General features: G+C 43.0%; 1 protein-coding gene across 2 annotated transcripts in view; it reads left to right on the top strand.

Annotated features, from left to right (window-relative positions):
- The window catches only part of IFT74 (intraflagellar transport 74), a 464,653-nt gene that overhangs the window by 206,577 nt on the left and 244,072 nt on the right, over positions 1-14,004 (top strand). The window lies entirely within an intron of this gene.

The following is a 14,004-nucleotide window of genomic DNA, read 5'->3' as shown; positions in this document are numbered from 1 at the left end:
TACCCTAGTAATAATTGTGCTCTGTTGTCATTCTCATTCTGCCGCAGTGCTTGAGTTATCTTACTGCAGTGCTTCCAGATCTAACACGTTTCTGGAATTCCCAAATAGTGTTATATTGTCAGCTTATTCTCTCTCTCTCACATTCACCTCTTGCGGACCTTCATTTCTCTCACCTCTAACGTCCTGTATGGTTGGCAGTTCTGAGAATATTAACTCAGGCTCTGGTCTATTGGTACTGTTATAGTTTGTGGTTCTATGAAGTCTTCAAGACAAAGATCTTATATTCAACTCGCTTTCAATAGTCGTCTGACTATTGGCATGCTGTGGCTCTATCGCAGCCTGTGGTCATACTGTGGCCATACGTCGAGTGCTGATTTGTATGTTTTTTGTTTTGCTTGAGTACTGTCCTAAAGAAATATTGTTGAATAGGTGAGCAGCGTTATTATCTCTATGCAGCCTATGCTAGTGGTCAAGACATATGAAAGTTATTATAACATAATTCCGGTTCTCTATTGTTAATATCCTATTTAAGCATATACCGTTCAATACTTTTATTGCTATATAAAGCCTTTGAATTTCTAATACATTAAACATTTGTTTCTTTCTGTGTTCACTCAAGGGTAAGTTGATTTCCTGTGGGAAATTATGTTCATAAAAAGCACCTCATTTCCCCGCTCAATTTCTGATAGATACCGCAAGGAGATGGCAAAGACCAATAAGAAATAGAACTGATACTGGATTATTGGATTTCATTCCCCTTCCCCATCGGGGGGTAAAATTTGCTGATAAATCCTTCCTCGAAAGATCTTAATTGTCAGGCTACCTTTCCAGCAAACTTGATTCTTTTTATGTTTTGAAGGGGTTCATACCTAAGATTCAAGGGTTTAAACAGTCTTACTAACCTGCAGACTAAGGTTGTCCTGGTGTTATATTGGCTGCTGGCAGGCATCCTTTGGATAAAACTGACCGAAAGGAATTAATTGTCCTTTATGTCGAACCCTGGCAAGCCAACTCGAACAAAATATTCATGCTCTATGACTGAGGCCACGGAACCAACATCCATTCTTAAGTACCAACAAGGCAAGCATCCTGGTGCTGATCTGTATTTCCCAATGGTTCCTAATGCCTATGCATATATGATGAGGGAGGAGGCCTATTCTGAAAAGGCCTAGGGCCTGCTATCTTGTCCAGACATTAGAAGATGTCCACGATCAAAGGATGAGGCTTACCCACGAGGTCTGTTAGGATCTCTGTAAATTGTGGCAGCAGGATTGGAGGCACCCAGGATGGTTCTAAAAAGGAGTGATCAAATTCAAATGTGCTTGTCTCTGCTGTGAGCCGTCACTTTTATCATAATACTAACCGGGGAAACTCATAATGCACTCCCTTCCCCCAGTTAAACGAAAATGCAGCCACCACCTCCAGATCTGATTTGTAGCTCAAGAACCTGGGAAGTAGGGTATTCAGTCTCATGACAAACATAGGCCATCTTCTAATTACTGACTGGAAGACCCCTTTATCAAGTCTTATGGTTCTGGAATTCTAATGTTACCAAGACTGGACAAATATGTCTCCACACACAGAGATGTCAAAACCCCGTGGCCTCCTTCCATAGAATCTTCAAACTCCTGCCACTCAACTGTATCATGTAATGCACCACTGCCACGTTGTTCATCTTCAAAATTATACTGTACTCTACCCTGTCCTGAGCCAGGTTTCACATCACAAATGAGCTCACTGAAAGCTCCAGGCAGTTTATGTAAAGGGGGTCTTCTACCTGTAGCGACATCACCCTACTTTGTGCCCTTGCTAGCTGAAATTAGATTTATCACTTGATCGGAGGTCCTCTGTAGCTCTTTGAGAAAGAGAAATCCTCTCCATATTTGATTGTCCATCTGGGATACTTCTGATGGATACTTCTACCTGCAGATTCCCCACCTGTAGAACAACCCCAGGCATCAGACTGGGTCAGAAAACTGCAAAGCAATAAGGTCACTAGTAGTGGGTGCTGGACTTGGTCGGCACTGGAAGTGACATCAGTCAACACCACTGAGGCCATACAATGCCCGCCATGCCGAACCAATGTCAGTTCCCTTTCTTCAACACCTTCAACTCAAACCTGGAATTTCACCAAATTCTACTCTAAAACGTATCATCAAAAATATCTCCTCCCAAAAAAGTCTGGGTTGAGACCCTGCAGGGATTGTGAGGAACATTTGTCCATCACAGACCCCATGCAATTTGTCTTTGGTGTTTCTGGTCTGACCATGACACAAAGTAATGCTCCTCCTGCCTCAGTGTGAACCCAAAGGCCATTAAGGAGTGGGAGGCCAAACTGTTGTTGGCCTGGGCTAGGACAACCGATGCAGTAAACGTTCTCATCATTAATGGTCTCCATCACCATCATCTGGTAGGTAGATTCATTCACATTGTCTGCTAGTTCAAGGATCTTAGTTAGCGGACCATTCATGTCAGTAGCTAGTCTTGGCACAACTGACAGCACTCATCTTCCCACTTTTTAGGGTTGATAGAAAGGTCTACTATGACAGGGACATTTTCACATCCGTCGTGGAGGTTGCAGTGTTTAATTTGAGTCAGTTAGGGTCCCTGACAGTTATTTTTGGAGACGGTCACATATCTTTCCTCACCAGACATTTCTGGATCGAAAGAAAGGGGAAAAACACACAAAACAGAAAGATGAAGGTAAGAAAAACTGAAAATCCATTACCAAGGGAGAAAGTGGAAACCTGTAATACTGCGATAAAAGGGCAGGTGCTCTCTGGCAGCGAATTAAAGAAACCTGAAGTGGTTTCAGGACTACACACCCTTGATATTGGGCACCCTGTCATTTTATAGCGCCAGCTGCAGATGTCGGAGCAGCTCTTTAGACACCTGCACTTATTTCACAAATAAAGCACTGGGAGGTTAGTAGCCTTGAAGGCCTGGGGCATTCTGCCCTTGGCATCCTCCTAATCTTCTATTAATGAGGTTTGCTCTGCATTATTCACATGCATTCTGCCACTTTGTCTGAGGTGGGCTTATTCAGGACCTGAGAAATGGATCATCAAGAATATACATCCATACTCCTATACCACACTGCACAGAGGTACAATCATCTGAGTTTCCTATGCCCATATCCAAGTTTAGATCAGTTTGAGACTCGAATGGCCATATTTATACGAAGTGCTAAGCAAATTTGGCTTGGTAGAGAATTTTATAGCCTGGACGCGATTATTGTACGCCAAGCCACGAGTGACAGTTTGCACAGGCAACATTATATCAGGGGACTGTCAAGTAGAACGAGGTACCAGACAGGGTTGCCTGCTCACCCCTCTCCTCTTTGCCCTGGCCATAGAGCCCCTCACAAGCCTTGTAAGAGGAGATAATGCCTATAGAGGCCTGGAGGTGGCGCATGACACCCATTACACGGCCCTATACGCAGATGATCTATTATTATTCCTAGAAGACGCAGATGATGCACTTCGAAGAGCGAAACAGCTACTAGATCGTTTTGGATCATTATCAGGCCTTCGAGTTAACTGGGGGAAATCTAGTCTATTTCCTATGACCCCAAGCCGAGCGGCCCCTCAAGACTTCAGCGGTCTACAATGGGAGCTACACTGTTTGACTTATCTGGGGGTGCATATCTACAGTAGCAAAACTGACCTGTTTGAAGGCAGCATAGGACGAGCTTTGCGGGACTTCGTAGTAACATAACATTCTGAGGAGTCACTATGTTTATCAGTGGCAGGAAGAGCAACATTATTGAAAATGATTACTCTGCATTACTTGCTGTATTTCTTTGTTACACTACCTTTATAGATACCCCAGACCTTTTTCAAAGTCCTGAACTCACTAGTCATTGGGTTCCTGTGGGGGAAGGGTAGGCGTCGCCATCCACTTGAGCATCTCCTGTGGCTGGCAGGAGGTGGGGGCCTGGCAGTACCTGACTTTGAGGCCTATTATCTTGCGGGCCAGTTGCAATGACTGACCCAGTGGATAGCCAGCCAGTACGGTCGGACGGGACGATGACACCTTTTACCCCTAGCCTATTGACTTTGGCCCGAGTGGTTCTCCGGCTCGGCCCGAGCTGTGACATTACCAACTAATGGTATTACGCTCCTGCTGGTTGCGCCACCTCCGCAGAGCACACAAACCTAGGCCTTACGCTTCGGAGATTCCAATGCTTTTTTAAATCAGTTTTACCACATGGAGGAGACTGGGGTGGACTAGGTTCCTGGGTGGAGGTGGGAGCAAGATCCATGTGAACTTTGTTTGTGGCAGACACCCTTCTACCCTTTGAAGAGTTCAGGACTCAATACGGCTTACCACAGGGGAATTTTCTGCTACATAGAGCAATCACAGAGGCAATCACTAAACATTGGCACACGGGACGAACAGAACCTTCCTTATCCAACATTTGTCACTACTTTACTAGCAGTGCAGGTACATATAAATCTGTGACTTTCCTATATGGAAAAATAAGGGAGGCAATTTGTCCACCTCTTACAGGCCTTAAATTACAGTGGGAAGAAGACTTGGGCACGGAGCTAACAGAGGCTGAGTGGGAGAACATATTTACATGGGTCCCCAAAGTATCTGGGAATGTCCGGTTCAAGCTCAATAACTTATATATACTACACAGAGCATACTTAACACCAGGGAGGCTGCGACAGCATTTCAATGTTATAGAAGCCAAGCATCCGAGATGTGGAGAGGAAGCAGTGGAGGTTTTTCATATGTTATAGACCTGCCCAATATTGGGGGATTTCTGGCACTCAGTGGTTAGTACACTAGCAGAAGTCATCGAGCAGGAGGTTCCCTATGATCCCAAATATTGTCTACTTAGTGATTATCCACACACGTCCAAACAAAAAGTGATTAACCAATTTCAGGACCTACCACTCTTGATAGCAAAAAAAGAGAGATAACTAGAAATTGAAGCAAATAAAGGGCCCCCAGAGAGAGGCCTGGAAGAGGGAAGTAATAAAGTGGGCAAAAGCTGAGGAGGTGGTGAGAGACCGAGAGGTCAAACGAGGTTGGGTTGATTGAGAGAGCTCTGGCTTGGAGTGCTTTGGTAGGTCGCTTAGACGAGTTGGGTAATACCCCAAATAATGATATGATATCCCCTTGATCAATGATCAATGTGATACGCCACATTGTTTAATTGGGCAGTGAGTACATAAGGATATCACGAGGAATATAACCTGCAGGGACAGATAAGACTATAAGGGTAGAGCATACTGGAGGGCTCTGAGTAAATAAAGAGATCTGACCCAAGAGCACACGGGGGATTTAGGGTGGCAGGGGGCATATGGGGAAAAGGGTGGGGGTATGGGGGAGTCACCGGAGCTGAAACATTTTGTAAAGTGAATAAATGCATACATGATGATCCAGTGGAAGAAGTTACAGAGAATTAGGGAACGGATTATTATCCCTGGCTGATGATACGAATATTATGCAATAATGATTCTATTGTTTTGCCATGCTGAATTGTACGTTATGCAATTTATTGATAACAACTGACTAAAATTGAACACAGATCATCATTGTAGAGCTCTGGAAGTGCATAGCTGTTTTTATTAAAAAACAATAAAAAGTGTTTAAAAAAAAAAGTGTGTGTCCTGCCGAGTGGGTTGGCGAAGTGACCAGTTGTTTGATTCACTGGGTGGCGAGGTTCTCTAGTAGGGAAGATGTGTTGTGGTCATTAAGGTTTTCCAGGTAGAAATTGAGGTCGACAAGGAGGCTGTAGTCCGTTGAGGTGAGAGTGTGGTGTGTGATGAAGTCGGTTACCCCACTTAGCTTGGATGTCACCCTCGCCTTAGTGTTCTGTCAAGGGGATGGCAGTCTAGGTTGCAATCGGCTCCACAGTTGAAGTCTACCACCCAGAACAGACTACTATCAGCTGCCAGCGACACTACATCCCTAACTGTGACATAAAATAATTCATCATCTACTTTCAACCCGTAGGAATTTACACATCCATCCCATCCAGTCTGCCCAGTATCAGCACGTATCGGCCGTCCAAATCTGCCTCAATATATGTCACTGCAAACCGGATAACTGGGGCAAACGACATCAACACCCCATGGGAGAATGACAAGTAGTTGGCATAGTATACATGACCCCTCCATTTCTTAGCCAGTTTTTTTTATCTTTCGCGTCAGTGAGGTGAGTTTCCTGTAGGCATGCAATACCCACCCAATGACGATTGAGGAGGAATAATACCCTACGTCGCTTTTGAAAATAACCCAGTCCCTGCACATTCCAAGACAGCTTCTAGCCGGAGAGACCACACTTGTCCTCAGCCCAGAAGCTGTGTCCAGTCGTGCCCCAGTTCCCAGCGCAATCTGTCTTTCAAATATGGGAAAGGACACCCCAGTGCCAGAAAGGTCATTCACAGCTCTTCCTCCGGCCTATGGCGAAATAGGCCACAGCAGTCACCGATCGGTAGACCGCTCTCCCAACGCGATTGTACTTCTTGATCACCCTGGGCCTGCTAATCGTTGTAGGGCTCAAGGCCCTACTTTATTGAGACACATAGTTTGCCATCAGCAGCAGGATGGTGCAGGGTAGCTCACTAGAGGCCAAGCCCCCTTAAAAACGTTCTTAACAGTAAAGAGTTGCTGTAAGAAGGATATTCATCCTGTCTGGCCTGCTCCCATGAAAATAAAAATCTGCATGCAGCTTTTGCCAAGTCCCCTAGAGATTTTGATAAAATGCGCAGATGTAGACAAAACTATAAACCTATGTTGAAAAAAGAAGCCTGGGACAAATTAATTGCAGCCAGTAAAAACAAAGACACTAGAGTCTTTTAGAAGGTAATTAACATGCCTTATTTTAAAGAGTCCTCAGCTCCAACTTTAAGGAACAATATTCTGGCCACTTGTTGGGTGAATGACTTTGAAGACATACATTCTCCGATTAGCCTTTATCTAGAACCTACAAAAATTGACCCTCCTTTAAGAATCACATCTACTCTTTTACTGGTATATACATATGACAAGATCTTACTAACCTTGAAAATGAATGTGTGGAAAGGCTGCAGGAACAGGCAGGGTACAACTGGACATGTTAAAAAATAGTATAGAGTTATGGACTCACTTATTACCAATGTCCTCAAGGCTATGGATGGTTTCCCCTCTCACTCCCCGAGTTCCTGGGAAGACTCCTTAATCATCACTTTAAAAAAAAAGAAATAGAGAAGACCCTAAGCCCTACAGTCTAATATCGCTTCTAGCTTTCACGGTGAAAAGGGTTTAGCACATGCTTTTAGCCAGATTGGAAAATTTGGCATATTAGAACAACATATCAACTGATGGCTAATATGGTTTTAGGAAACTCCTTGGCACGGTCGAAAAGGTGGAACAGTCTTTAAAAGTACAACTTTTACCTGTGAAGTACACTTTGATGAAACGTGCAACATTGAATTTTGTTTTTATAGATTTCACCAGCGACAACTGTGTTAATCATTCTGAGCTCTGGTCTCTCATGTTAGGCTTAAGGTAGATGAATCCATAGTTTTCTTCTTCCAACAATTTTATTTGAATGCCTCCTCCAGAGTTAGGCACAATCCGAGTGGGGTATGTACTCATTCATTAAGGATTGGGACGAGGTGTCAGACATGATTATGTGTTACCACCCTTTCTTTTTTATTTATATATCAGTGATCTAAAAGACATCTGTTTCAGAAAGGGCATGGCATCTCCTTGATAGGTAACAATCCAGCCCCTATCTTTCTTTATACCAATGATGCTGTATTGATGAATAGGGCAGCTAATGGCTTTCAATATTGCTTGATGCCTTTACTACATTTACCGGAGAACTTGATTTAAAAACTATCTAAATAAAGCCTTCACCATAATATGCCTCCCTGGATCAACCAAGACTCTCATACCGTATTGGGTAAAACAAATCAGAAAAGTATGTTCCTTTGCGTCACTGGGAAATCATTTTTGATGTGGCTGGTAGTTTGGTTAATCAGAGAGATAGTAAGAAACATCACCTTATCAGTTCCGTAAAATTCCTATTTAGTTTTAAAAGTAAATTAGAGCAAAACCTTTGGTTGAGTTGGCTTTAATTTATAAATTGAAATATGACTATTTTTAATAACCCTGCAACCCATCCCTAAAAACGATCCTAAAGGCCTATATTTGACTCTTTGTGAAAAGAAGCGTACACAGCGGAAAGTGTGTAGACCAACAAATGTTGCTCATTCTGCATCACGTACCATGGAAGATTTTCAATTTAGTTTACCTGTTTACTAATGCTCAACATAGTTATATGTTAACTTGCTTTCGGTTGAGCACAGTGCACTTTCAGGATGCATTCCCTAAGATAGGTGTCTGGTCTAGTGATTTTCCTGATGGCATTTCTCACCAAAGCACTTTACATAATTTTTTTACTGCGTACATTTTATAAGGAAATAAGAACATTCTCCCTCAGACCAGTACTCAAGGAACATGCCCTGGCATTTTGGCAAAAGTTACAATCAATAGAGATATATTCTGCTGTAACTTTGTCTTTAAAGTACTCCAAAAGTGTTAGGAAAAGGTTAAATTTAGTGGGCATCCCTAGATCAGGTAATCAGATTTGAAGGACAGAAAGAAGACCAGCACCAAGAAGATCCAAGGCACGAGAACTGTGGACCTGCTGCACAAAGAAAATGCGCCAAACCCTGCCTGCTTCATTCAGGGCCTAACAATTGCCACTGCGGACCTGCTAGACAGCTGGACTGACCTCACGAACCCCAAAGGACCTCCAGGCTTAGCCAGTCGCCCAAGAACTCTCTCCAGAGTGGAGATACCACCCTGCAACAAAGAGGAAACCAGCAACCCAGCGAGGGTCACTTCACTGACCAGCCGGTAACCCCCGAACCGGAAGTCACAGCCAGACCAGACGACTCACCAACAACTGCCAGGACAGACCCTGCAAGTGTACCAAGTGTGGTGGTACTGTGCCCTCCAGTGGTTGAACCATACCAATACCCTGGGTATTGGTCAGCTGACGTCAGAAACTAGGAAAACCAGCCCACCCGGGGCTGAAAAAGGACCAGGAGGAAGCCCCAGTCGAGGGAATACAGGAACTCTCCAGACCTCCTGCCAGAGAGCCCCCATTGTCCTGTAAACGACCCTTGAAGTGACTTACCTACGGATCCAAGGGGCATCTTTGCGCACAGCTCCTTCGCTCTGCACCCATCCACCCTGCAATGAAGAACCTGCTGTGACCTAAGGGTCCCTCAGTCCTGGCGACCTCAACACTCCAAGGAACCACCTCTAAACTTACCTGCCCAGACCTTTTCCAAGCTGTCCCCCACAGTGGCCTACACCAGCTCCAGAGACATTTTGCCACTGCTCCCTCCGGAACTGCGAGCGACACAAACCTCTCCATCTGGCACAGTGTGCCCACCGACAACCTCGACCAACCTGCAAAAGGAGAACTTGGTAAAGCAACTGTGTGGTTTTATATGTATTTTGAAAGCTGACTTTCTATTTATTCCTATGGTGCGTAATTACGCACAAAGACTATTTTTTATTAAACTTCAAAAATCCATGTCTCAAAAAATACTTAACCAATTTTGATAATCTCAGTCTTAAAAATTGCGTACAAATCTGAAGTATTTTTATAAATTGGTCTCGAGTTACTTCTTTGGATGTGTGAGTTGCATGATTGATACTGTGAGTACAACAAATGCTTTGCGCTTCTCCAAGATTGGCCTAACTGCTCGACCAATCTACCTTAAAAATTAGAGCATTAGGTGGGATATTTTTTACCCCTGTAAACCAACATGTGGTTGCCTGGACCCCCTTGCACAGTGTGCCTAGCTTTGCACTCTACATAGAGGGCCAGACTCCTACAATCATGACACAAAAAAGAATGTAAGAAACATATGTTTCTACTTTGTAATCTGAGTGGTATATTACTGACGTTATCAACCTATATATGTACAGTGCAAGGCACTCTCTAAGTCTCCATAATATGTCTAATAAAGCCATAATTGAGGGCCTTACCCATTTAGAGGAGTGCCATCTGGTACTGATAAACTAATACACGTACACATCAAAGACTAGCAAAGAGCATCAGCGAATGCAGACGTGGGAATTGGTGGGCCCAGATGAAATATCTGGGCTTATAATCAAGATATATAACTTTAAAATACACATAATATTATTTTTCTTTTCTAAGCAAAATAAGTTACAAATTTTAAGTGATGAATTTATGAGTTCCATTGTTATTACCCGGGGGAGGGAGAGATTGGGAGGTAGTAAAAATACCAACCTCTGGAATTATTTACAAAAAATAAACTATTCTTTCTTTTTCATCTTTAAAATTAAGTGTAGACTGTTTTTTTTTTACAGATATATAAGCCAGAAATCATTTGAATCTTCTTCTCTTTTTCAGAGTATAAGACCGAGGTGGGAAATCCTAATGTTGTTTTTTAATTTTAAAATACTACCACTGTATTTTTAGAATCAGAAAAATTAAGAGAAAATTTAACAAATGTATGTTTTTTTTACTGTTTTTCGAGGGAAACACTTTAAAAAAGTATGTTACTCCATTGACTGCATTGAGGTGAAATGATGAGACTTAAAATATTTTCTTAAGTAGACCTGGTAAAGTTCTTTGTAACTGACAGCATCAGACAATTCCGGTGCTGTTTTTGGGAAATTTGCAACATTAGGTGTAACTCACGACTTTAACATAACAGAAAATTGTAACAGTGAGTTTGTCACTATTTTTAGAAGTTCACAAAGTGCACAGCTGACAGCCCACTTAGCAATTTTAAACCCTTGTGCTTCAAAACGTTTGGTCACATTTTGGAAAGGAGTTTTTAAACAATATAAACAATATAAAGTAGTTGTTGGATTGCAGTGGACTGTTTGTAATATATGTAGAAAATTATAGTTAATTAGCTGATCAATACATGTTTTAGGTCGCAACCTACCATATGTGCAGCTGTATGGTTTGCAAAAGACAACTTGTGGAGTTTCAGAAGGTTGACCTGGGAATGCATTCTGCCCGCTGCTTGCCATTGACTTTGTGGTTTGTAACACGTTTTCTTGCTTTCAATTTGCTGGCTGGGGAGTCTCCATGTTCATTTCTCCCTCCCGTGCCAACAGTATCCTTGAAAGACAGAGGTCAGATGTCAAGCTGTGTCTTCTAGAGAACTTGTGACTTCAAAGTTAGAGCGTCATAGAAAAGAGAAATTCAGAGCTTGTCTGTTTTTTCAGTTGTCACTTGCAGCATCGGTTTGTGTGCAGCCCATCCCAGGATATACTGGCCCTTTTTGAGGTGACACTGTTGTCTTTAAAAAAAATCTGCTGTTAACCTTTTAATTTGCTTTACGCTAGTGAGATATACATGCCGGTGGTAGATCTCAGTGATGAGACTGGGCGCTAACCTCTGCTCGCCCAGTGCTATGTAAAACTTAGCCTTTACTTCAGCCCTTCACTTTTTAGGGTCGAGCTGCGTCGCATGCGCTTGCGCATGCGTTTCGCGAAGCGAGACGCTTTAGGAATTAAAAAGGGCTCGGATCCCTGTTCACATCGCGTCAGTGTCTTTCATTGGCTCGTGGGCTTGCCTGTTAGAATCTGCTTGATTTCATTAGTGGAAGGCATGCATACGTCATGCCTTTTCCGGTGGATAGCCCTCCTCGAGCGCATTGACCAAGTACAGAAAACATGCGAGGCTCCCTGTTTTCTGTCCGGCTCGTGGACTTCTTTTTTTCTATTTTCCCAGTGCGATCTCGCTTGGCAGAAGTCGAGCGCTTTACATAATATCGACCTTGTTACACAGTTAATTGCACTTTTTCCTGTTACGTCCATAAATGCACTTTTGCCGATAGGTTTAATTACCAGTGAAAAGTCGGGTTAGGAGTTTACAACACTATCCGCTCTAACACGAGCAAACGCGAGACCCGTTGCATTCCAAATGCTTGTTTCATTTACGTGCAGTTAGAGGTTTGGAAGTGGTGCTGCGTTTCAAGTCTGTTTGCTATTTTATGTTTTGTTATAAATTAGGAATTATGTGATATATTACGTTTAAGGACAGTCATGTGATTCTGTGAAAAATATCCTCACCCAGGCTGAAATTGTAAACATTATAATGTAAAGTAAATATGTGTCATGAAGAAGGAGTAAACAGTATGAGCGCTGTGTGCTTTCTAGCAGTTTTTGAATGCACATTACTGCATCCTACTTACGATACACACAGACACAAATAAACATTCTAATGTAAGCACATAAAGTTTGAATGCATCAACTGACATTAAATTGTCCTCTGTAAAGCGCCTGCTGCTTATCGTAGCAGATCCATGCTATATATAGTACATGAAATAAGTAAGTTAATGTGCTCTGGTTCTTATATATCATTCTGATAATTCCAGATTGTATTCTGTGCTTTATCTGATGTCAGGCTGCATTCTAAGTGGTGGCATCTTCTGCTTATTTGCAGCGAGGGGTGAAAGTGCCGCCTGCTCTAGAATGTTCTACTATAATCATGTCCAGAAGCTCTCGAATAATGAAAGGTCTTCAGGGACACTCCCCTGAACCATCTGTCCTACAAATTCTGTAAGCTGAAGGTGGGCTCTGGAAACAACCTTTCAGAATACGGCGTGAACTATTCTAGGTGCAGCTTTGGATCAGAATATGTAGGTTAGACTAGAACCACAGCATTTTAACATCTAATATTTCAATCGCAGATCCCATTCACATGCACTGGTGGAGTGAGCAGGGCCATCTAGAACCTGTCAAGGTATCTGAGCTATGTGGGGTTCTAGACCTCCATGTGTGCTCTGGGCAGTACGTCAATTAGTGTAGAGCTTTGCACTGTGGAATAGCATGTTCCAGCTCTCCAATCCCCTGATCTGTTCTGGTGTAATACGGCAACCCTTACAGAACCATACAGTGTAATGCTGAATATTTGAGCTCTAGAACCCATTGCTGTGTATTGATTGGCCCAGCAAGTCGGCTCTTCAAAAACAGTTCAGTGTAATGCAGAATGTGTGAGTTCCAGAACCCTCTGCTGTGTATTGGTCCAGTAAGTCATTCCGTCCAGGACCATGCTGTGTAGTGTAGAATATGTGAGTTCTAGAACCCAATGCTGTGTTCTGGAGCAGTAAGTCAACCCGTCCAGCACAGTGCACCGGGCTGTAAGGCTATAGTATGCCATGAGACAGTAAAACCAGTTGGCCAGAAAAATGCAGTTGAGTCTAGAATGTTCCAGTTCTAGTGGATGTTCGGTTCTACTGCTCTGCCCTGAAATGAACTGCATCTGTGGCTGCATATTTCACTGCAACACATTAAGGGCACGCAAAGGATGGGTCATGTTGGCCATTAAATTGATAGCTCACACTGAGAGGATTCATCCCCTTGTACTTCATAACAGTTGTGCTACTGCTCTGCGGCACTCATGTTTTCATCAGAGGATTTGGACCGTTGATGTTCAGTTTGCACAAGTTTCCTGGCAGCAGATACACTCACCTCCTGAAATATGCCACCAGCTGCAATTAGGCCCAGAAGCCACCTGAAAAGAGAGAATTGTCTGGTGAATGCAGAGCATGGAACAAACCCTTGACGGTATGAGGACAGCGAGTGCCCATGTTAAGTCATTCATTCATTCTGCTTGTACAGCTCTGGTTTCCCCGAGCTGTAGACTTATGTGCAACCAATTTTTAGGTCATGCCTACCAGACAGCATAAGCTGTCTGGGTGCAAATGTTCTATTGAAAGTTTACAGTGGTCTTAGACACTGCCCACTGCTTACCGTTGGTTGGATTTATTGTCACTCTGATTTGCTTGATTTTTATTTGACGGCTTTCCTTACTCCTCTTGTGTTTTCAATCCCATGAAGCATATTCTCTTTACTATCATTTTGATTATCTGACTTGTATCCTTCCATTGCTCATACTAAAGGAACTACTTTTTCTTTATTATTCAGCAATCCGTGAGAGCTCCCTATGCTGTGTTGCTTCCCACGCGCCCAGCTTGTTCATAAAAACATAACA

The sequence above is a fragment of the Pleurodeles waltl genome, chromosome 1_2, assembly GCF_031143425.1.
Source record: "Pleurodeles waltl isolate 20211129_DDA chromosome 1_2, aPleWal1.hap1.20221129, whole genome shotgun sequence".
NCBI lineage: Eukaryota > Metazoa > Chordata > Amphibia > Caudata > Salamandridae > Pleurodeles > Pleurodeles waltl.
Note: the sequence above shows the minus strand (reverse complement) of the source record. Positions and strands in the feature narration are given on the sequence as shown.